Below are 26,446 nucleotides of genomic sequence, written 5' to 3'. Positions count from 1 at the left end.
AAGAGCTTCGTAGAAATTATTGTAAGCCAATTTGCATATTGTATTTTATTGAGTTTGCAAGCAATTACGATTACTTATCGGAAATGTTCGCATTCATTTTCAGATTATAGAGAGGGTCTACTTTATGAGCGGTTCTGTTTTGCATTTAAAATTATCTTGGTTTATGTTTTCAAGCTCATGCATAGATACAGAAACTAGTCGGTGAAGTCAATTTTACATTTGATTTATACATACAGTTCATATAAAGGTGCTGTGTATTGGTTAGCAATACTTGAAGGAATCACAACCATTCGATTTAGTAAATGTATAAATAAATGTAGTTAAAAATCCTATTTTCAATCTTTACCATGTTGTTGCAGGCGTGGTCTTAATGCAGTTGTAGACTTCATTACACGGGTACAACATGCATTTGAGTTTTCGATCTAGAATTTTTGTTATTGGTAAATCACGCAAACTTCTATAATTACATAACGTTCGTTAGAGAGCTTAGGATCTATATCATTTATTAATGAATAAACTTCCCTGTATGAATGTAATGAAAACACAACTGAGGGAAACCGGTATGACGTGGAAGCAACAAATGCGGGAAAAGCCATTATAATGATGTGAAATCTGAATACTAATGTGAGGTAATACATATTTGTTCCATACCGCACTGGTTCTGCCTTACAATTGAATGCTTACTTTCACTCAATCACATTGAATCCGATCGAGACGTAGTGTTTGGTACACGATTTCCTCATTAACGCGCTTTTGTCGGCGCGTCAGCTTGGTACATGCGATTAGGGTTGCTACCACCGCTATTATAAATTCACATTGTGAGATTGTTACAACTAACGTTTTTAACGTAATTATATAAGAACTTAAATAAGATTCGGCACTGTTTTTGTCTATAGTACTTAAAATTTGTTTGTTGAATGTAAATATCCTGTATAATGATGTGCCAAAATAAATAATAAAAAATCTATGAAAAGAGAGTATTTATTTAACAAGAAAAAGGCCAATTTTTCGAAGTATGTAATATAATATAATATATTTAGCCATTTTTATTATAATATATTTAGCCATTTTTATTGTTGTATTATTAATGACTAGGTTTATTAAAAAGCAAGTTCAGTCTGAACTTACTTAGAATATATTTTTCAATATTGAGTACATTTGCAGTGTACAGGGAATTTAGAAATAGTGATCAATCGTTCATGTCTATGATTTAATATTAAGATTTATGGCGGAGTTCTCGAAAAACGTCTTCAGCTGCAGATTACGTTTATTTTTATTCTAATTCTAAGTGTGGCACATTTTAACATTTATTTTATTATAATAATGATTATAATAAATTTGACATTTTCTTTTATTGCTTGGCCTGGCCATGGTCCGCGTGGGATGTAAAATTTACTCTTAATAAAAGAGATAAAACGTAACCTGTAGTACCTGTGAATAATCTTCTAAAAATCTTGACCACACCATATACCATAAACCATATGTATTAGGTAATCATAAAAAATAAAAGAGAGTATGTAAACTTTGAACATTATTAAGCGAAGGCAACCCTAATTCCATCTTGTTCCACATCCAGTCTAATCAAAGCTTCAAGATACGTCACCTGCACATATTGCATTGATATTGAACGCTCAGGAGCTGATCCGCAACTCTGTGCGGCGTCTGATTCAGGTACCGACTTCATTGCACGATATGACAATATTTGAAATATCATTAATTAAGTCATTGTTAGTTCAGATAAATTTTACTTGCTTTCAACTTTGAACCCGAAAACTTACCGAGATGCATACCTAGGCATTTATGTACAAATTCGGAAAATTTAACTTAAACAATTTTATAATTAGGTATGTCATTCCTATACTTCCCGATAAAGATCTTACTTAAGTATATCCAATGAAATCACACACAAACCCAATGAAACATTCCTCATAAAAAAGATCTTATAATAATAGCAACAATTTCCAAACATACAGCATAATCTTCACCAATCCTCTTGTATATTGCTTCAAAATATACTCAAGAATCGACAAACGTACTTGAGAATAAATAGCTAAATTATTGCAAGTACCTACTAAGGCTCGTTTCTCACACGTTTGAATAGCTTGATATTTTTTATGGACTAGGGAGGCAAACGAGCAATCAGGTCATCTGATGGTAAGAGATCTGCCCAGAAACAACTGCAATAACAGAAACAAACGCATTGCCGGACTTTCAAGAATTCCTAAAAGCGCTGAGTATGAAACGCAACTATTAAGTCAAGAGAAAAAAAATATTGGCAAAAAACATGAATATTTACAAATTGGTGTTAAATGAAAAAGTTTAGCCTTTTTTGCCTTTTATAATTCAAGGAACTAATCATTGCATTGTGTACCAGAGACTTAAATGAAATATAAGTTAGTTAAGGTGCGATTCGAAAAAAATTCGTTCCGTTGAACGCTTGTTACACGTTGGCCCAAACAAGTGACTGTGAAACCAACCTTAGGTAAGTACTCGTATTTGTAAAGATATTGTGTCTGAAAAGCGAGTTTTATCGAATGATAAAATTCGCGCTCCGCTCTCCTAACTGCCGATGATAACTTATTCGAGGAGCCCATTTTGGGGCAAATTTATGGTTGATTTAACTCGTTTATACCGCAAAAAATCCTTCCATGTTTAGCGATGAAATAGGTTAGATAGGATGTCGTGTTTTCCAATAACGATACCGGTTATTGCATTGTTTTTTCAAGTATATTCAGAGCACAAATATCGCAAATAATAATAAAATAAAAGTTTATAAGAATATTATGACAGCACGAAAATTCTGATATGTTGCATTATAGTTTTATCAAAATATTTTATTGGTAAGTCAAAATTTTAGGAACTGGGGCACATTCCCCAACGAATATCAACACCTAATTAAAAAATATATAATAGGTATATAACCAATAACCAAAAAGATGTGAGGAAAAGGAGTACAGATGGTATAAACCATCTGTGCTCATATCCTGCTCCACTCCAAAAGAACAATTTTAAACTTCGATTGATTTATTAGGATAGATTGATTCGCATAATATTACATTCTTAAAATATTAGATCCTCAAAATAGCAGATTATCAATATAGGTAACCGATATTGTATTCTTAAGCAAAAAATATATTTTATTTCTTAACTAGATACGTAATGAAGGGCAAACATTAGCGAACCTGTCCATGCATTCAGTAGTTATTAAACACGTGTCGATAATTGATTCCTATGATAACGATAACGTATACCCGGCCACGTCCCGCGCACGGACAACTTCGGGACGTGCCCCGAATATCCGGACACGATCCGTTTCAATTACCCGTGCGATCAATAGCCAAATTCGGTAAGTTGGTGATCGGACTGGTACATCCCTACGGGCCTATAGACTTAGCTTGTTTTAAATTATATTTTAGAAAACTCTTGAAATCACTGCTGTATAAAATGCAAAGAGTTCCCTCGATTTCTCCAGGATCCCTTCATCAGATCTGTAAATAATGACTATGAGACCAAGATGAAAATATTCACTTCCATACAAAAATTAAATTAAATCGGCCCAACCGTCTTCACGTAATCGAATAACAAGTTTAAAAAAAAACTAGTTTATAACTTTGTTAGAATATGAACCTAAAAAACCTAAGGCTAAAAAACCGGGAAAACCCTCAGATGAGAGAGAATAAATTTGCATTATGCTCGACAATTGATACAGTCCAATGCTTCCATGCTCAGCTCATCCCGGTTGCATAGATACTTAATTTCAAAGAGCGACGTCAGCTAAGACTCACCAATTAAGGAAATCACCAGCGGAACCGGGCCCCACTCAGCCACAATAAACGACAGCACAGAAGAATACTAATTGGTAATAATTTATTGTAGACAGAAATAAAGAAATTACCTATATATTTTGCCCACCCATATATTGCCTAGGAGGTACACCAAAATACACACGTTTAGGAAAAATACATGGAAAGATGCTGTTGGATTGAGTATTATTCAGCCTATCAATAGAATTTTCTGACTTATAGAGTTTGAAGGTCGTTTGCCGAGATGATTGAAATAAATATATTAGGACGAATCACACAGATTGAGCTAGCCCCAAAGTAAGTTCAAGACTTGTGTTATGGGATACTAACTCAACGATACTATATTTAATAACAAATACATATAGATAAACATCCAAGACTCGGGCCAATCAATAAAATATCATTTTCCATCGTGACCCGACCGGGAATCGAACGCGGGACCTCTCGGTTCAGTTGCAAGAACTTTACCACTGCGCCACCGATGACGTCAAAGTTATGAATTCAGAAAAATAAAGTAGATTGCTTCAAGAATAAATAAAATTTTATTTTATTATATGTTGGTAAGATCTGAAAGCAAAAATCAATAGGAAGTCAATAAATTGTAATTTTGTTGCACATGGAAGACGGACGATAAAAATGTCATAGCAATTGGTGCGGATTCTGTAATTTCCATAGTGTATACCTCAATAGCGGCCTCCAAAAGCCAGCTATGCACCGGGGGTTAGAGAAATTGAAATAGATAACAGTGCAATCAATATCCGCTTTGTTAGTAAACTTGTTAACTGAACTTGCATTTAGCTGTCCGGCTCTTTGGATTCAGTTTTCGTAATTATTATATGCCAATATTCAAATTAGTCTGAAGTACTTCGAAAAATGTTAACCTATCGACATAGGCGAAAATACCACTAAAATATTATAGTGAATACTATTTCTTCTTACATAGTATCATAAACTTTCGGAATGATTTTCCAAATAGTGATAATATTCTTGGAATATTACCAAAATGATGAACAGTACCCCTAAACTAATGGCAGCTATAGGCGAACTTTTTCCGAACTATTCGATTTAGTGTTCAACTCAGACACCATACCTTTATTGCGAACCGTCGAACATCGCACATTGGTCGCACAAGAGCACTGAATTCGAATAAAATCCAAAAAGATTTTTCAATTTCCATTTCTGCGCAGTCGATGACCAGTTTATTGTAAAGACGTTCAATTCAAATGATTCATTTTTATTGAATGTTTTAACATAACTAAATACAGTTATTTCAAATAATGAAAAGTCGGAATAGGCGTTTATAATTTCTGTGGCGTCACCTATTATTATATTAATTACTCGTATAAGGAACGTTGATTTTATTCTCTTCTATATGTTCGGATTTATTCGGTATAAGTATGAAAGATAGATGTTTTTAAATATGTCTACTTAGATGCAATAACAAACGAATAATATTTTTAATCCAATCGATAATAAAATGAGCAAAGTTTTGATTAAGGCCACGAAACATCAAATCATAAACGGCAGTAACGATGATATCATAAAAACTCTCACTTCGGTTCCCGAGTGCTTTAAAAACTTTTTATATCATTTGCCGCGAATTCACTGAGAAATTCTCCAATTCAATTTCTTTGTCTAGCAACAAAGAGACTGTGCGGAGCATTTTTGTAACAAAGATTACTTGTTGAGGTGAAATACAAATTGGTTTTATATTAACGAGATTCGAGAAGATTCGAGATTCTCTTAAACGCCGGTGCGGCCCACGTTTATTGTATGGAATTAAAATTCATGTGTAACTACGCACCTATGCGCAGCCAGCCACAATTGCGTGCAATAAAAGCTGATTATTTATCTATATTTATACTTTTATTAAATACTGACTGGCTTCATGTAAATAAATAAATATATTAGGACAAATCACACAGATTAAGCTAACCCCAAAGTAAGTTCGAGACTTGTGTTATGGGATACTAACACAACGATACTATATTTTATAACCAATACATATATAAATAAACATCCAAGACCCGGGCTAATCAGAAAAAGGTCATTGTTCCATCATGACCCGACCGGGGATCGAACCCAAAACCTCTCGGTTCAGAGGCAAGCACTTTACCACTTCGCCACCGAGGTCGTCAAACAAATAATAATAATAATGTCACATCAACTCTTAGTGAAAGTAAAAATTCGAAAAGCAGAATTCGTCAGCTTTCTCAAAAAGGTTCTTTATGAGGTAGACCTAAGAAATAAATTTTTATTTGTGTGAATCGGAGTTAAAAGTAGTTTCACATAAACATGATACGACTACTTAGTGCTACGGGTAGAACCGCAGGAAATATAGCTTTATATTATTGTTTGGATCGAGAAGTTAACGCAAGAGGATCTTACTGGCCGATAATGAACTTCCTCAACAATATATCTCTGTTATTTTTGTTTCCGTACGCCAATAGAAAGAAACTAAACCTCTTTGTACATAACTTTCCAACTTCTGAACTCAGAGAGTAAGTGAGGTCAATAAGATAATTATCTAGAACCAATCGATAATTAATCCAACGCAAAAGTTACGACTACCGTTTGAAAACATAAGAAACTTTGCATAAATTAAAGAAACGAAGCATAGGTAGATTAAACAGCTAAAATAAATAGACCAAGGTCGTACGTGAATCTTTAACTCACTTGAGAAAAGACTGCCATCAGTCTTGCACACAGCACTCCCGCGGGTCTCTCGTAACAGCAAATAACGACTCTTTATCTTTACCACAGCTTATCAAAGTGACGGGACAGGCATTCTCCTAGGAGAAGAACCAATTATAAGCGAGAAAGCAGCCCATTTCGGAATCCCTTTTAATTCATTCATTCCGGAACACAACACATTTCACAGAATGAAACCGGACAGGTCCTAAATAGCGGTGAAATTACAGGGGTGATATTCTTCGGCGGATTAAATTTTCTAATTCTTAGTTGTACATCAAAAGTAATCAGATTTTATTAAGGGATGAAAGAATCTCAAGTGTTTTCAGTCAACAGAGATGGAGTGTAATAGAACCCGGCGAAATAAGTGAGCAGTTGTGTTTAAGGATTTTATTAGCTAGCTGATTTGAACTGCACACACAGTACTCTATTTTAATTTTATTTTAATTCCTACTAATACTAATTTTAGTTTTAAAAATTATTTTATAGAGATTTTTAGAAGGACTGCCGAAGTGGGACTCGTCTCCCGCGGACTGGTAGTTGTTTACAGGCTAGTACAAAACCAACTTTTATAATAAAATAACGAATTATTTCATTGTCGAATTAGGGTGATCAGTTAGTGATGCGCAAATGAGAGTTCGATTACTTTCCTCTAAATAGATGAATGCTATTAGTTTCCGCCACCCCTGTTTAGGATTCAGTGTGTTTGGGGCCGATAAACTGGCGGACCTAATAACTGGCAATAATGGCCGTTGAACGAGAATGTTATTGGAGCCCTATTCCGTCCGCTACAATATTGCTTTAATTGAATGACTATTGGGTTTTTCTGTGTTCAGGACACAACGTTTCGTGTAGCATTTGAATCGCATCTCAATATTAAGTCTATATAAAATGACTTTAAAAATGAGGATTGTGTCATTAGGATTAGGCTACCACACATTTTAGTACTTTACTCCACATATTCGTCATCAGAACCATCGGGATTTAACTATAGTTCGAACACAAAAGAAAGTATTAATACAAATCACACTAAAACCACAAGTTTCTATGCAAAAAAAAAACCAACAGGTCACATTCATCATTCTTGTAGGTATGACCTCCCAATTTGATTTGAAGCAAACTTTCAATCACACCCTACTAATTAATTGTGCATCCAAGCGCACGCGCCAGTCACAAAAGCCTACACGAAAAAAAAGTCTATTGCGATTCTAGGCTATGAGGTGAATCATTGTTTACAACAAGACGTGACATTTCAAACATATCCACTTGATAAGACCAACATGAACTTTAATCCTAACCTCAATATTTATAAATACAAATAAAATAAAAATAAATATCTATGATCAGCTACGAGTACATGCGAAACAATGTAATAAATTTAAAATAAATTTTCATTTTGTTCTTGGTTATTAGTTTTAAAGAATAGTGGCTCTTTTTCCTCATTTGAATATCGAAGTATATTACCTACATAAATGTATAAATTTATGTGGTTATTACACCTAATTTCATGCCTTTAGTGCAGGTAGAACGCTATAATTCCAAAAGGAACAATTATCTAGTCCCTTGATAGCCAATCATCGCAATCACAAATATTATCATTTTGGTAAGAATGAGTTTACCACCTATGCCGGTGTAGTTAAACTGGGTGTATAATTTACATTAAAAAATGTTAAGCTCGATGATTTTACATTATATCTATTTAAATCTAAACATCATGAAATAAACACACAGCTTTGTTTTATAACCTGCTGTAGCCCGCACTCCACCTGCGGTGGAACATTGGCTACGTTTAACCCCAGGTCAGGTCATTAACTATCTTTCACACTCTAATCACAATAAATCTAGTTCCTTCTTCAGTCGTTGAGTATTAGAACCCTTGGTCCGCTAACTAATAATTATATATACTAATAAGTACTTTTTGAAAGTGGACTTTCCAACCAACTTTAGCACGTATCCAACTGCATTGTTACAGTGAGTAATATATGAATTATAATAATGATCCCAAATAAAGTATTTGGGATTATTATTATTATACATATATTTTTCAATTTTCTGACCTTTTATTAACTACCCAATTCTATACTATATGTTAACTATGTACTAATTCAAATGCCTACTAGAAACAACGCTTTGCAGCCAAATAAATTTACATACGAACAATACCTTTGAATCGCACCCCAGTACATTAAACCGCCGAAAACTAAAGGTCTTTCACACTTTACGATATTCCGGTCCTTATTAAAGTCATTAATGTGATTAAATTGCTAAGCTCTGGAATGTATGGTGTATTCACTGTTCTGAATACAGTTTTAGTCAGTTTCGTATTACAAAATTGTAATTACGTTTAGAATTCAGATTGGCAATAAATAAGGCTTCACCCCAATAATGGGCTTTTGAAAATATTTTAACATTACGTTTAAAATAATTACCAGAATTTTAGTTACCTACGTCTACTCTTATATAATATTTATTTAGATTTTATGGATATGACCTGGTGATTAGGTATATAGATAGAGATATACTTATACTGCACATTTTTTAAATAAGTTACACTTGTACCATTGACTAAACAAACAACGAATCGAAATTGCGAATTTTGTTTGAATTAGCACTTAAATAACCCAATAATATAACATATTTTTAACGAATTATTAATAATTACCAAATAAAAAAAAAGTATATAAATAAATATCTTATGTATCATCCTTAGGTATCATCATCATTTCCCGCCACAGTCCAACGTACTTAGTTGGTTTCGTTTTATACGTAGCCGGGTGTTTTCCGATCCCATTCACATGTATCAAATAGAACGCACTCATTTGTTTGGTACGGTCAGCAGAACATCAATCCACAAAAATTCATTGCAAACTCACTTCCACCACTGTAATTAGACACTTCCAAGAAGATTTGAACAAGGCAGGAAAAGTAGCGTCTTTATCAAATTTCAATAATTTTTCAATGCTTCTTTCTATAAGAAATATTCTAGAAATCTATCTAGTAATAACGAAGTTTCTTTTAAATTAAATTTGCTTCAAATTGGGTAAAATATAATCACCAATTAAGCCATTTACATTTTCTAATCACTATACAAAAATACAATTAAACTGTTCCATAACACCTCAAGATTTTTTTTTGTTTTGAAAAATCGCAATGAGTCCTGTATAACCGCTTTAAAGAGACGAGTTGAAAGAGCATAGAGAAAAACAGGAGAAATGCGTGTTTAAAACAATTATATGCCAATTTATTTTTGTTATGAACATTATTAAAATTAAATACATTTTTTACGCTAGTCCAGGATGAGTTCACAAGTGGTTGACTGTACAACCGACCAACAAGATACAGCTCACTATAAATTCGTGAGGACAAATGGACGAGGGCGATAAAATGCAGTCCGACGATGTGAATAATGACGATTAATTAAGTTTTTTATTTTTATTAACGTCTGTTATGAAATGTCAGTTCGTAGTCTGTACTTGAATGCTCGTCATTAATAAAATTTTCATATATTTTTTGTTTAATTTTGAGCTGATCTTTGCTCACATTTTTAAATTTATAGGTTTTTAATTATAAACATTTTAAAAACTTGCTACGGTGGAAGACTAGCGTTATGGTTCACGCCATGACATTATGCTGAACGGAAACCATTAATGATCTAAGATCATGATACAATCATTATTCATGTACCCAGTAACTATTATCTAATGTACCGTGCTATGTAAATGGTTTATCATGTAAATTTATTTTCTTTCTTTCAATTTGTTATTATTGTAACAATATGCGAATATTTCACATATTAATATCAGTTACGCATCTGATTAAAGTCGTACCTATTGAAATGGCCATGAAAACTTTATGCTGATTGATAATTATGTAAATAACTTAGATAATTTAAAACTTTGTATAAAGCACCAAATGTTTGGTTTTCAAATAAATGTTGACATAGTATCAAAAACATTGAACATTGTAGGTCTCAATTTCATTAGAGTTAAAATTCGAAATACAACATTAATTCAGTTAAAATTACGAAATTAAATTAGGTAGATACAAATTGGTCGACCCGTTGATGAGACGGCGGATGCGACTTGTCGTGTATTTCCTAATTTACTATTTAAAAGCAACGTTGATAATGCTATCTCATTTAATTAGCAAAATGAAGCGTTTGACTTGAACTGTAATCTGATCTTGCCTTAATTAACTTTAACATTTTGGCTAAACATTTTACTTTAGAATAGTCATCATCATATATATAATATAATAATATAAGCTATACAAAATTATTACTGTCGCAGTTTATTACTAATGAAAATTTAAAATTTTAGTTTTTAATTATCTAGAATTAGAAAGTGAATATGATATTTCCACGATTTTTTTTTATAAATAGAACGTTTTGAAATTGGAATAATGGTGAGATACACTATTAAATTTGACGTTGATTCTAAGCGGCGCCGGCACGGCACAGACGTACGTAATTTTTTTGTTGCCTGGAAGAAATTATTTACAAGCCGCATGTTGCGTGCTTTATTGGAAATATAATTTGTTTTGATTTTTTGCTTAAGTAGGTAGTCACGGTAGTAACATGGGCTTTTTATTGTTTCCCTTCTAACAACTTGACTAGAAGGAAATGAAAAATTGACGGGAAAAATAAAATAACTGATAGTAAGATTGCTAATAAAAAGGTCACAAAGGGCGCATTTTACTCCCATGTTTAAACTTCATAATTATAGATACATTGTTGTATATAACTTATATCTACTTTTGTGCAATACAGGATGCTGTATTGTACTTAAGTTTACTGTAGTGTGTACTTACGTTTGCAGTAAAATTTGGGTTTGCAGTAAATGATTCTCATTTTTCGGAATTAACGAATTCAGTTGGGGTACACGGCTTGCCGGGGTGAACGTGCTCAAAATACTTTTTCAGTTTGTTTTTTGTTTTGCTATTTTCGTCTCTGAGCGGATGTTAAATATTTTTTTTAAACAACTTTTATATAACTTTCGAATAACATTGTCACCCGCTACCCATAGTTTTATAAAAACTACATACCTACATTTATTTAATGGTAATTATTAATAAAATAATTAGGGCAGCATTGTTTTCTTTAGATATTGGATATTTTAAATTCACCCATACTTAAATTATGGGCCGTTCACACAGACCATCGCTTTTCATACTTATAGACATCTGTTCAATAAAATTAAATAATAACTAATCTCTAAACTTTCTACTTATTATGATTATTATGTGATGACTAGACGAAACGACCTCTTAAAAATGTTATTAAAAAAGCAGAAATGGTCATGAAGCATGACGAATTTCACAGTCTAGTGAGACCGCAGTTACTACTTGTATGTGTTGCGGGAAGTAAAGATGAGCTAGAGATAATGAGAGTTTCCGAGACAGGAATTATAACTATATAAGCGCCTTGTCCAATTGGGCATGTTTATTTTTTCTAACAACATGTATCAAATTCAAATTTTATAAATTACTAGCTGCCGCCCGGAGTTCCGAGTCAGCGGGAATTTTGTAATAAAAAGTACCCTATGTGTAGTAATTGCTAGTTATATTCTTCCCGTGTACCAAATTTTATAACCATCTATCCAGTAAATTTTGCGTGAAAAACATACATACATTCATACATCCTCACATAGTTTCGCATATATAACATTAGTAGGACATATAACAATTAATAAATTTCGTATCGTATTATCCTATTTGAATTTCGAAGTATATAGTCATCATTTACGTTCAGTCATGACGTGATATAAGAATATATACTGAGTAGAATATATTGCTAATCAGGTTACCTAATTCGCTTAAAACCGATGAAAGTTAGTCGAGATCTATGTAAGCGACGGAACGCAGCAGCACGACGCGATGTGAAGCTATTGGTAGGTGAGTAACATGGCCACAAGTACATACATTTTGATAATGACGTATCGCGCTGCATTGCGCTACTTTATGCCTTTCGTCGCTCACATAGGACGCAGGGCTATGTGCTTGCGCGGCACGTTCGGTGTATTGCATTATGTAATTAACTACAGCTAGCTGATTTGTAGCACAGTTACGCAGTACCTACCAATTTATATATATGTAATGTTAAAGGGATAGCTGTGTAACCATCGATGGGTTTATCCCGGTATTTGCCCAGTTTTTACTAAAACGGGGGCAAACTCATTTATTAGATGAGTTTACTACATACTACTGAAAAGTGGCTTTATCAATTTTAACTTGAACAACCACCAACTTGGTTTTTTACTGAATATAATAAGTAACTAAAAGACAACCATACTAATATTATAAAGAGGAATGTTTGTATTTTTTGGTAATGAATGAACTCAAAAACTACTGCTAAATTTGATGTCAATTTTGATGAAATTTAGCACAGAGATAGGGGAATTTTTATTATGGTTTTACCCGAGCGAAGCCAACGCGAGACGCTAGAAATAAATGAATGAGCAATATTTATGAAAATACATATATATTAACTCACTTGAATGTATTTCCAACGTAGTTATCACGTCTTGTTCCCAAGGCGTGGAATACCTGCAACAATTTATGTCTCATTAGGATGGTTGTTACATAATTTAAGGAGCCAATTAAAAGCTGTTTTCTCGGTTGTGACTCAAATCTTTGTCTGAACATTTGTATGTTTCTGGTATAAAATCATCCTATTATAAAACAAGTCCTTCGCCACGTCTGTCTGTTTGCAATAAACTCCAAAACTATGGCACGGATATTTTTTTTGTCAGAGAGATCTTATTAATACATTCAATGTGTGACAAAAATCATGTCCGTACAGTAAATTTAGGAGTTCCCACGTCTGGCCGTTCCTGGGTACAACGTCGTATGCTTATCAACAATCATGCAAACTAAACGTATGTACAAAATTGCTCAATCGGTTGAAAATATCTGCTTCAAAATTGAGTTGCAACATTCCACTCGAGGCTTAAGGACATACATACACTGCAAATTAAATAAAAGCTTGTAAAAAGCAACAATCCATACAAATGATATGAATTTATCGGCAAATAGTTCGTCAACCTTTGCGGATTCGGCATACATTGAATGTTTTTCATTGCGGTAAATAAAGCTCTTATACAAACTACGCGATAGTGTGCAGCCGGCATAACATCAAGCATCTAAAATAACAATGCATATCACACACTAATCACAAACTCACAGACTGCCATCCCCCAATGTATTCCCGGCTTGTCAAACACAAATCCCAATAACAATTTATTACGAAGCCCTAACATGGCCGGGATGTTGCAAAGAGAATTTATTTAATTAATCTCTAATTGACGTCATTCACAGATCAGCGAATGGAATCCATCACGTTGTTTATAATGTAAAATTGATTTATGATCAGTTCCAATAACTGAATGTAATTAGCAACTTTGAACCAATGTAGCTAGCATATTTCGCAACTTTTGGCCCTGTCTTCCCCGCAAGGGGTAAGTACGCGACGTTGTATTTGCATTTGTATCCTATTCTAGGGCGGAAATCGCCAGTTGCTGCAGTATGTGTATTATATACTGACTACATAACATATTATTGTTTTCTTAAGTGATATGAATAAAAGGACCACGGCTATAAAACGTGCCGGAACCTTCACACGAAAATGGTACAAATATTATATCACAGGTATCTCTGATGAGGTTATTATGCTAAAAGGTGTCATTATGCTAATGACGTTAACCAGAAGCGTGTTTAAAGTAACGGAGCTTTATTCATTCCAGAATCTCAACTTTAAGAGGACGAAATTTATATTGTGTTAAGAATATGCTGTACGAATGTGGCAGATTTGTTACAGACTACAGCGAAAGAGAGTAGTTTATTTCTTCTTTCAGCGATTGTAAAATTAAAAAAAAACTTGAAAATAACGGAATCTAAAATTGTCAAAACCGCCAGACCATTAGACATATGCAACATATTATGTTACATTCTGTCTTCTGTCCTACCAGTACCAACCTCATAAATACGGACTACATTGATACACGTTTATTGCTTTACATTATGTAACATTTATACCTATATGTTATAATAAGTATTATTATGTTAATTTATTATGTTATCTCATAATTATATCTTAAGTTGAAATTAATTTTTGTATTATCCGATAATGGTATCTGAAGTTAAAAGATAAATAAAGATATTTTTCTTAGCTCTTTCTTTAGCATCTGTAGGACATCAGCTGTGTTCCGGTGCCTTTTAACGAAGGTACCTTCTCATACACTTAAAGTTATTTAGAAGAAGTTTCGTTTATATGGTCGTAAAGACGATCCACGACTCAGTACATTTATCGACACTGACGACAAAGGTAAAAGCTTTTGAAACTGACAGACAGAACGCGTCGTTAACTATGTGCTTATAGCTTTTTAAGAACTTGAATATACATAATTAGAGATGTTGAGTACCTACATTATTTATTTTTAACAGATGTATTTTATAGAAACATTGCGCATACTCACATATTCTTATAGTTATAAAATTATTTTTGTATAACAAAGATTGAAAACTAAAATAGGTGTATGATTGATGAGTGAAGTTCTCAACTAATAATATACATTCGAAAGTAAGTTTGTTTGTTACCTTTTTACGTTTTAACTAAATAATCTTCTTGAATTTACCTCTATACAGTCCCATGAGAAACGCGAGTAAAACTGCGGGTATAGGCTGGTATTATTAAATACTGAAATGAATTGCACGAATCAGCTCCACACAAAACATTTAAAAGCTTGGAAATCGAAAAGCTGTACAAAATCATAGTCGCAAAGAGAATCCTTTATTTTTTTGTGAAGTTTATCAATAAAACATGTGCATGTTCGTTATGCGCTTTAATTCCGCTAAAAGCGTCCGTCACATTGCGGCCGCCGCCACCGCACAGTCCGGAATTACCTGCGCCCGGGTGACAACCCGGATGCCCGGAACCGATCAGCCGGATTTCGCGCTTGCCCGGATTCGGATTCACTACTGTATCGGATGAAATTTGAAATATAAATTTATCGACTTGTTTTAGATTGTATGATAAATATGTATAATAGTTGTAAATATGACAAAATACGGTCGTAATTTACTCCATCTGCGCCTTTTTTAAAGTTGCAAAACTTTAATCGTTGCATTAAGTCAAAATATAATTTTAAAAATTTACAAGCACAATAATATTAAGTCAAAATATAGTTTAAAAAATTACAATCATACTTTCTCAAGTTATTTTTCTTGTCAGCTTTTTTACCAAATCTGGCCGCACTGTAGCTGCAAACAAATTACCGAGAAAAACGCCAACTATTACATCATTAACGATGTCCTACTGTATGTAGGACGAAATACAAATTAAAAAATCCCGAAACCGGCCCTGGTTCGCAGACGACGATCACGGATGGTCGAGTCGCTCCCTGGAGGATTGTAACGAGCCAACACATGCTAGCTGATCTCTGGTCTTTCCTCCAACCATCTAGCTAACGGTTATAGCTACAACCATTTTAGATATAAAACAAAAGATGCTATTCGTACCAATATCGGTATGTAAACTTATTATACATTCTTGAATTCGCATCGATATGCAATGTTTTATGAATATTGTAAGTAATTTATTTCATGAAGACTGTTTTTTAACTGTAAACCTATATGTAATAATGACAAATATTAGTAACGTAGGTTAGTATACGGTTGGTTAGATAATAATGTACCTACATTTGGCCTAGGAATATTCCTATATTCCAGTTACCTATAACTGGTAATTCGACTGACACACGTTAACACGAGTTAGTTATAGTCATTTAATGGGCTTTTGAAATACATTTACAAAGTTCGTATAAATATATAAAGATTAAAAGGCCTATATATGTCAATGAGACGAGAAAAGTAGTTCCTTACGAGACATTATTTTTCCAAAAGTATAACACAAACTATCTACGTAATCGTAAATGCCATAAGTACATGTAAGTTAAATTTTCAACACCCTTATCTATCACAGTATGTAACATTATTAGCAAGTCATGGCCGCCAGGAACAATATTTTACGATACAATATTTCCTGAGATACGAGCCAACTTCTGCTTTATGACTTGCTAAGTCGCATCCGAATCCGAAAACCATAAAGTCCTAATGACAAGCTCAAGCCAAATCGACATTTGATATTCATAGCTCAAGATGTTCAGAAAATATGTTTGGATGTGAGAAGTACTTAGTGTCCCACTGAAAATATCTATAGAATCGATTTTCAGCCAAAAACGAAACCGAACTGTATTTTTTTGAAAAAAAAGAAAACCTTTTTTATTATCACTTTTATAGAGACCACTAGGTTTGAAGATAGACTTAGTTTCCATACCGCAACTATGACCAAACCTAACTGGCTGAAACCAAAACCAAATATAAAAAAATGAGATTAGGTATTCTATTTTATTTGAAATTGCCTTTGCGTTTGCAGTGATTTAATAGAAATCCGAATTAAATTTGATAAACTTAACACGATTTGTAATAATCAACTGATATACCATTATCCACATCATGTTGTTTGGTTAAAATTTCGCCTTTTCGTTTACAGATATTTAATAGAAATCCAAATAAAATTTGAACTTCAGGCGATTTGTGATGATCAACTAATATACCTTTATTTTATTTACCACATCATGCTGATTAGTTAAAATTTTAATATAAAAAAATACGCATAAAAATGTACTTACTTCAGTGTTCTTAGACAATCACAGCGGCCACTTGCAAATGAAAAAGTTTCTATGGAACTTGATATAAATGCTGGCCAATTACTTCCTGACAATGACGAATGGGGAGCCGGCGACAGTCAGCGCTTGCTAACAGGTGGCTTGTGAAATCATCTTCGCAATCATCCTAATGGCGCCTCATCTGATTCCAACTTGTGACAGACAAAGTCAGGTTACGCAACTCCAACTTTTTTAATTAGAGAAGATGTTTGTTATACGTAGATATTATGTTTTCTCAATGTAATTGAATCTGTAATCTGAAATCATTAGATTAGACTGTCGAAATCGAGATATCTAGAAAAAATTATGTTCTTTTTAACAATTTGTTTTTCGAATCATTATTTACTAAACTGAGTTTATAGATTGTTTACTAGTTAAATTAAACTAAGATGCTATAAAAATTTTACAACTTAAACTAACTTTGGATGTAAACTAATTTATAAAGTTTGTAATGAATGCTAACCAAAGAGTCGGATTCAGTAACAAAATGACAATTAAATCGTGTTATTATAACAGACACCGCAGCTCGTTACAAAAAGGACTGAGTAAACTTTACGATGTCACATGGGACTGGCTAATAACAAAGGAAAACGCAAATAAAGCTGAGGGCACACCATATACCAGCCGAGCGGGTAGTTTTAATTATGTCATACCAAACAATACTGTCATAGTCAATCCTGTAAATTCGAAAGTTTAGATGTACCTATGCGAATTTGTACCTCACTCGCACGCAAAATATACTCAATGGGGTTCGATGAAATTCGGTACACAGGTACAAACACGTTTGATACAGGCGCTCAGAGCGCCGTTAAATAACGCAAATTTTAACACAACTGTTGCCGCTCATCGTAGAAATACAGATTGTAGAATTTTCATATTATATCAGTCTTAATTAAGCACCAATACAATCAATCACTTTTAAAACTTAATTATTATTTTTAAATTGTCAAAGTTAAATTGCTTTCTGTATTGCATCATAAAATATTTCGTTTTGAGACAAAACTAAAAATAACTCCTGTACCTACCATTGGACAAGACGCCAGTGTAGCTAGAGCTTAAGTTTATGAAGCACAGAATATTTAATTTACCTATTTTATTCAACGAATATTACGTTAATATCATTATGCGAAAGCTGATTCTCCGCTCCATAACGATTAATGTCATAATAAATTTTCGTTTTAATTAAAACCTTAATAGAAATCTTTATTGTTTTAAGTAACTTAATAAATAAGAATTTACTATCTGTTGTAACCTTGTGGCTAGAAGTTAAAATTTTAAAAGGCTAACAATAATCAAACATGATCAAACTTTATTAGTTATTATACTGCTTGAATCATGAGTTTTCTCATAGTGTTTTTGAACTCATTAGTAACTTGAGGGATACGAATTGCTAGCAGTTGTGATAAGCGAATAACTGCATATCAGGTATTGCTTTATTATTTAAGTCTTGTAATGTCAAAATCAGAAATAGGTATAAAGAGCACAAAATCATTTTTGTGCTATTTATACCTATTTCTGATTTTAACTAGTTAGCACAAAGGCCAACCATTAAGTGCGTTCTAAATTATCCAATTAGGTTCATAATAAGCCGATTGTAAGGATCTCTAAGTGCACGAAGCGCACCGCACTATAATGGGATAAAACTTAGTGCAACTGCACTTAGGCGAGCCTCTAACGACGGACTTGCATTCCCAAACTAATATAAACTTTTAATTGAAATGATTACGATATCATTGTTTTGTTTATGATTTTTTTTTGTAGTCTGACAGAGAGTTTTCCTTTTACGTCAATAGTACCATTAAACATAACCATTAATGTACGGTCGCCTACAAAAGTTCAGTCATACTTTTGAACCTTATCCCTAGGAAATAAAATTCAAAGTATTACTACTTTTGCAGCCGTACTTACTCTAATAATAACTTAAATGATTGATTAATAATTTCTGACATGTTACCAGCAAAGGAGCTTTAACATCACGAGCAACCGTCAGACTGAAGTTTTCATTCTAGCTAAATACCTAGGAAATATCCTAGGTACCTACATAAATCGCTTAAGCTTTTAAGAGCCGTACTTTTTTTTTAATTTTCCTTGATTGAAGTTGTTTTTTCAATAAACAATAAAATGATTCACAAGATTTCGCTCATATTTTACTGTCCCATTCGTGACCCAACACTAAGCTATCCAGGATTTAAAAGCTTTAGGCGACATAGATACACGAACTTATAGTCGGGGGCGGTCCCGATATTGCGTTAGGTCAGACAAATTGGGATCAGTTAGTGAATATATTACGGTCGCTGGACCAGCCATCGGTTTGTTAATCGTTTCCAGTTATTTATGGACATTTTAACTGTTTATCTTTACCCACACAAATTATTCGGCTTTGCTTGATTAGGTATCAATAGGTTCCTATATCATAAATAGGAACTACCGCGAACCATAAGAAAATTACAATGACCCGACCTAAACCTTGTGTGACCTTTCGAAATTGCGATAAGAAACCAATTATCCCTTGCAAATCTTTACTAATTTCCATTGAATTATGTATTTTCGTACATTATATTTCGATGCTAATTTAAATTATTATTAAAATTTTGTATGTATATTACCTTGTTGGACTACTATAGAAAATCCTATTTGTGGCCCATAACTGTATTGTTTGTTATTTTTACAAACAATATTTTGAATAAAGTATAAAATTATAATAATGTTTGATTTCCGAGCAAATGTCCCGATCAATAAAAATGATACAATCCAGAGACGCAGACATCCTACAACGAGAGAAGAAGAACAAGAAACAAAGGAAAATCATTGTAAGGGTAACATTAAATGATAGCACTAAATCGACCTCGATAAAAACTGAATAAGTATACGTATAATTTGGCATACTCAAGGAAAATGGAAACAGAACTGAAGGAGGCCAGCACATCGCCGCGCCATAAAGTGAAAAAGATACAGAAAATATACATGATTATGGTTGAATCGACATACAAATCACGGGAGATTACGACGCGTATATAATATGTTTGTGTGTAAATATCTTTATGGAACAAAAAACACATGCCGAATGTACAGTCTGCCACAGAGAAATTTGACCACCCAGCGATCTGAACACCATCTCTTAGAGGGTCAGATTTCTCTGTGGTAAACTGTACTTAGGTACATACACAATGTGTTAAATGTATAATGGTGGATTATCCCATGAACCAATTTGTTCAAGTCAATCAGCTTATATTGAGAGGTTCTACTTGTACTGTTAAATTATTATTTTAAAAAAGTCAATAATAATAATAGTTAGTCCTTCTGGCGTGATAAGCACCAACACCATAAAAATTAGTTTCTTCCGGCATTTCTTCTCAGCAGTGGTCGTTCCGAAATGCCTACATTGTAGCTTTTTGAAATATTACTATATAATATAAAATTTTACGTGAATATCTAATAATAATTTCTGAGCCGGCATAATACCTAATCATATGTCGAGCATCTACCTTTCAATAGCTCTCTTCCCATTGAAAAAAGTACTACCTAAGTACTAACTTAAAATTTATAACCACAGACACAAATAAAATTTAGTAGTTTTACAAAAACGCTAGTCATAAACACTTAAATATTTAATTAGCCGGCCATAACAGTGCGTATTCATTAAGCGGAGGAGAAATTTGTTCCTTTTTTCGTCACTTCCTTTGCATAAAATGGGAAAATGGGCAGTAGGTAGGTATACATTGCAGGGTCGGGACAAATTGCGTCCCCAGTAACGTATTCGTTCAGTATTGCCGCGCACAGCCATATGTGTCAGCTGGATCGACTAAATGAAACTTTCAGAGCGCTTTTCACACTTATCTGGGTTTTAATCAGTTCGCTGTTAGAATTTATTAATGTTTGAATTATTTGAATGGTTTAATTTAAAACAATTGGACACTAAATTCACTGGAACATGATAATTATCGTTTATTAACACTCTTGTTTTATTGATGGATACTGTCCTGTCCATACCTTGTTTTCCATTTTCTGTACCCGTGTAAAACTTACTGCCCAGGTCTACGTTCCTATTACTTTCACATAGGATACAGAAACATACGATGCTTATTTCAAACAACAACCTTTGACAATTCATCTTATTTCATTTATTCCTATTAGATTTCTATCAATTAACGTCAATTTCATCAGTTTAAATTCATAAATATCAAAATGTTATACCTAATAGTAAAACATATGAATATAACCAAATCATCTCTATCCGTCTATATTAGAAGTCACAATTAAATACATTTTTATATGACCGACATACATATATTGTGCGCGACGACGTCTCCTCACACACAGGAAATTGACTTTCTTTCGCCATAGTTTTAAGGGGTGCTTAACAAGTCCATAAATCAAAGAGATATGTCCGGGAAATACCCTGTTTCATCGGAGCTTAGTTACGTGAAATATGACCAGATTATATTTCACCCGCGTGAAATTTTCCAAGGCATTATTGCTGATACACAAAAGAATAAATTATAGGTAATTCATAAATTAATTATTATTATTACAAGTAATACATTAGGTACTTACTAATTTAGATCGAGCCGAAGAAAAATACATCACAGACTTCTTTTTTTTTTTCTTGTATATGTCTGATTTTCTTATAGAAATCCAGGAGGAACGTAGCTCATTTAAATGATACCAATATATTTTGGTTAAGAATGCTCTTGAGAGCTTTTTTGTTAAGAATGCTCTTGTTTGTGATAATTATAGTATAGTCAGCGATTCCAGAAAATATAACAGGACAGAAAACAGCTAACGGACAAGTCCGATAAACAAGTTCGATAAAATTAGTTATATACATACCTATTCAAATTTCTGCACGTAATTAAATGATATCAAAGGGTACTAAATGAACAAGCTATTGTAAGCGAATAGGTTTTATTGTTCAAAATGTACTGCGTTGACTTTTAATTAAAGAGCCGGCCACATTCTCCATTAAACAGCCCGCTCCACCAATCCTGGTTTTGTCTGGCCTCGCTTATTTATTGTCTTTTTGGATCTTAATAGGTTCTTTTTATCAATTCAATGAGTTCCTTTATCAAAATTACAGTCATGTGTACAAACGTTTGTTTTAGAGAGAAGTTTTGATTTATCAAGACATTTTTAATGGGTGTAAATATATGGACTGTTGTAATGGATTTATTGGAATTTCCTCAGTTTCTCAATCTCTGTATTTTGATAATTTTTAATCCATTCTGATTATTATAACGTTAGCCAAAATATGTATATCTAAATAAATATGTTATCTTATAATTCTAAAATTTTCCAACGGAAACATTTTATTTGGAAGTTTGACGAATTGAACCATGAAACTTAGGATGACAAACGCTGAGCAGAGGGGGACTAATGGTAAGACGTCGAAAGTTAAATAACAAAATATTGACGCGTGTACTGACAGCCGCCTACTGCTCCCCACGCGACGATCTTTTTAAGAACTACAAATATAGATCCTACTTTAGTACAACAAATTGACTTCACATACTCGTGGAATCAACTTGTACCTATATCTGTAGCTAGTAAAAATAAGGAAGTATTATATGAAAGGAAGGACACTTTTCTTTGCAGTTTCAATAAATTATTCTTTAACCTTAAAGTTGACATAAAAATTAAATGAAGTTAGTAACAGGATTGAATCAATCCGATTGGTACCCTTTATTTTACAAAATAAATTCTTCAGAAACTATTTTCTCAGCAAACTGCATTTATATATTGTATTAGTTCTACCGTTACAAAGAAACCTATTAACAGTTGCAAGGTTATTGCAAATAGTGGAAAGTTTACACGATATTAACATAATTTTCCTATAATTTACTCATTAATATTAATAAATTCAATTGTCTGTGATCTCAAAGTTGTTTTAGGGTTTGATTTGAATTTGAGATGACAGATTGTCTACAAATACCTACTTATTTTTAGAGCAATATTACAGATATAAATCCATATTTCAACTTGCAATCTTTATGTTTTATCATAAAACCAATTTTTGAGGAAAGAGGCCAAAGGCATACGCATTATTGTCTGCACTTTTCTTTTATAGAAAAAAAATTGCTGCAAATGTTTCTTATTTTTTAAAACTTTAATTGTAATTAAAAGAGTCCGCGATTTATCAAATTCTATTACGTCGAAAAGCGGAGTCATTCCAAGATTAAATTTCTTAGCGGCTTACGTACCAAATTTGGAGTAAGCGCCAAATTACTGAGGCATTCGCCCTCTAATGCTCAATATACCCAGAGGACCTTGAGACTAGGCAACTTACTGATAACAATACGCAAATGATTGAATTGAAGAAATATTTCTTCTTCTCAATCTTTCTCTAACGCGCAGGCTAAGTAATCACATTCTTTCACATTTTGAGTATTACTTGAATATCTTCTGTGAAGTTGATACTTATCTATATAAACCTTGCCAAATCAAAATATATGTGTATGAGCACTGAAATTATAATTTAAAAAATAGAATCCAAAATTAGTTGCGTTCCACTGTATTTTGGCTTCACATTTCAAACCTTCGAAACAAATACAAAAAATATTTACTTCATGTCAAGACTGCTTTCTATGTTCTTAAAATCTAAAGAAAGCTTTCCCAATGCAGTCGCAGTGAATGTAAACCATTTATGTAAGTGAACAACGGCAGAAGTAAATGACTATCAAAGGGAATGCGAGGGATCCGAGGCTAACACAATCTAATCCTTGCCGAGTACAGGCGCGGATCCACCTTTATGGGTAAAAGAAAATTGTAAAAACAAAATGGAGTTCTTTTGTAAGGTATTTTTCATACATATGGGTCCCTGACTTCTGCATTCGATTAAAAATGAGTGGAATGATTGAAACAAGATTTATTATTAATATGCACTTCTGTTCAATTATGATACAATTCTTCCATGAAATTTCTTAAATCCAAATACGCTTATACTTCTAGATCAGCACATCACTATTATCGGACATCCACAGTCTTGATTGTCTTTATGTTCGAACCATAAAGAATTAACATTTTGTCACAACTTTGCACTGTCATACAATATATTTAGTTATATTTTGTATGTTCACATTTGTAAAAATGCATGTAATTCATACTTCGACTAGCACAATTTCGGGTGTCTGTAACCACAACGTTTTTAGAGATCTGGATCCGTGCCTGGCCGTGTATCCTCGCAGGGCGCAACTCAATATAATCCTGCATTTTATAGATCTTCCCGTATACTATTTCAAAGAAAGACTAGTACGCTAGTTTTATTTCGTGAGATTTTAAACGGTTTTATTTGAAGCACCTTCAGTATTTCTGTTGATAGTCTGGAAGAATCTGATTGTCTGAGCTTATTTCTTATCAAAAACGTTGAGTTTAAGTTTACTCAGGTAGTTTAATACAAAAAAATTAAAGATATTTTAGGGATACTTCTTCCATTTACCCACATCTATCATTTCATACTTATGATGCACTAATGAAAAATAAACTTACATAACATGAGTGCAAATACTATTTTTGTTAATGTATGTATCTTTCCACTTGCGTATAAAAGGATAGTCATAATAAACAGAAATACTGAAGACATAGCCCCAAAACCTTAAGGGCAATGTAACTAAACTCGGATCTGAATTCCAAAGTAAAACCGTAAAGAAATAATAAAGTAAACACTGTCAAAATAGACGGAGCAATTTTATACGTCAACATAAAGGACGAAATCTCACATAAACGGGAGACATGCTATAAATAAGAGGTTAAGCGTCAAACATTTATGTGAAGGACCTTCACCGCGAGAAAACTGCGACCGGCATCCTAGCTTAGCTACAAATACTACAAGGCAACTCGACGACGTAATCTGCGTATACACATAGTCGCATCGCGTCGTGTAGTCGCAGCACAGCTAGGACACTTTTAAAGGTAATATTATAGAAACAATCCGACGGCTACGTATAATATCCTATCTATGAAATTATGTACGAAAATACAAACATCATACCTTATCCATTCGAAATTATTTTTTCCGACCAAATCTGTCTTCAAGCTCTTCTTTGTGTAACTTCTGACATATAAGTTTTAGTTGTTATATCCATATCTATCGAATTTGTCATGACTGCGTTCGACTGTACCTACCTTATTTTACATTACCAATCTGAACATAATGTTAAATTACTAAGAAAATATAATGTTAGCAAGTTTCATCGAACATCCAAATGCATCCTGCTGAGATTGCCATTAAACTCGGAGATGTTATAATCTTCCACTTACACTTTAGAATTCATATTACAATCCATTAGGATTTCGGTAGTTGGCAAATTCAGTTACACAAGCTACGAGTACACAGAATTGAGAAAAACAAGGCATTAAGAATTGCCATCTAAGAAGTATCTGTAACTTTGTAGGTCATTAAAAACAAGTCTACAAATGCAGCAATATAGATGACCTAATTGATATTTTATAACTTGAAGCGGTGTTCTCCCACTATCTCACACTTTCCGAGCGACGTCCCGGTTTCTTCCAGCTAAATTGCGTCTGAGTCCAAGGTGCGCCTTCTTTCTCTTCTCCAAGATCATTGGCACGGATATCCCAATGACATAAAGCCAGCACTTTTTGGGAAATTTTATTTAGTTGTGTATGTAAGAGTGAGCAGCTCTTTACTGAGTGTTTATGTTGGTGATTAAATAATGCGCCTCGGACACTTCTATTATATCATAAGTCTAAATTCTGAGAGTATCTTCAGTATCACAGCGACGGGAAACCAACGAATTAAATCAGGACATAATTCCATCCAGATATTATTCAATCGGGGTCCTTGAGTAATATAGATTTGGAGTAAATACCAGTTCTAACTTTGTCGGGTTATGGCCGGGATGATCTGGTTTTAGAGTGCTTAAATAATAATCTTGAATATTTATTACTTTGAAGTATGTACGAACAAGCATGACAAGCGGGTCGTTGATCAAACTACTTACTAAGATTATCAAAGACCATACGAAGGAAGTTAAGGAATAAAATAGCAAAGTAGCCCTGGGCTACGAAGCCCTATGGCTGTAGAAAAATCTGGCAAAACATTCAAATGAGAAAATACTGTACGAACAATTCTTATTATTTAATATAGAAGTATCGATGGATAATATGCATTTAAAGATACGTAAAACTCTAGAAGCTGGTTGTTCATATAATTTTTTGTATGTGTGAGTAATTTTCATAAGAGAATAATAACGGACCGTCTTACAACGACAGTGG

General features: G+C 33.3%; 1 protein-coding gene across 4 annotated transcripts in view; it reads right to left on the bottom strand.

Annotated features, from left to right (window-relative positions):
- Window positions 1–26,446, bottom strand: part of IRSp53 (Insulin receptor substrate 53 kDa) — a 155,754-nt gene that overhangs the window by 60,879 nt on the left and 68,429 nt on the right. For 3 of the 4 annotated variants that reach the window (XM_053751167.1, XM_053751169.1, XM_053751170.1), the window contains exon 2: window positions 12,985–13,037. The exons of the other annotated variant lie outside the window; for it this stretch is intronic. The gene's annotated coding sequence lies outside the window, so the exon portion shown is untranslated. The remainder of the gene's footprint in view (window positions 1–12,984; window positions 13,038–26,446) is intronic. 4 annotated transcript variants of the gene reach the window in all.

The sequence above is a fragment of the Plodia interpunctella genome, chromosome 11 (genome assembly GCF_027563975.2).
Source record: "Plodia interpunctella isolate USDA-ARS_2022_Savannah chromosome 11, ilPloInte3.2, whole genome shotgun sequence".
In the NCBI taxonomy this organism is placed as follows: Eukaryota; Metazoa; Arthropoda; class Insecta; order Lepidoptera; family Pyralidae; genus Plodia; species Plodia interpunctella.
This window is presented reverse-complemented; position numbering and strand designations above follow the sequence as displayed.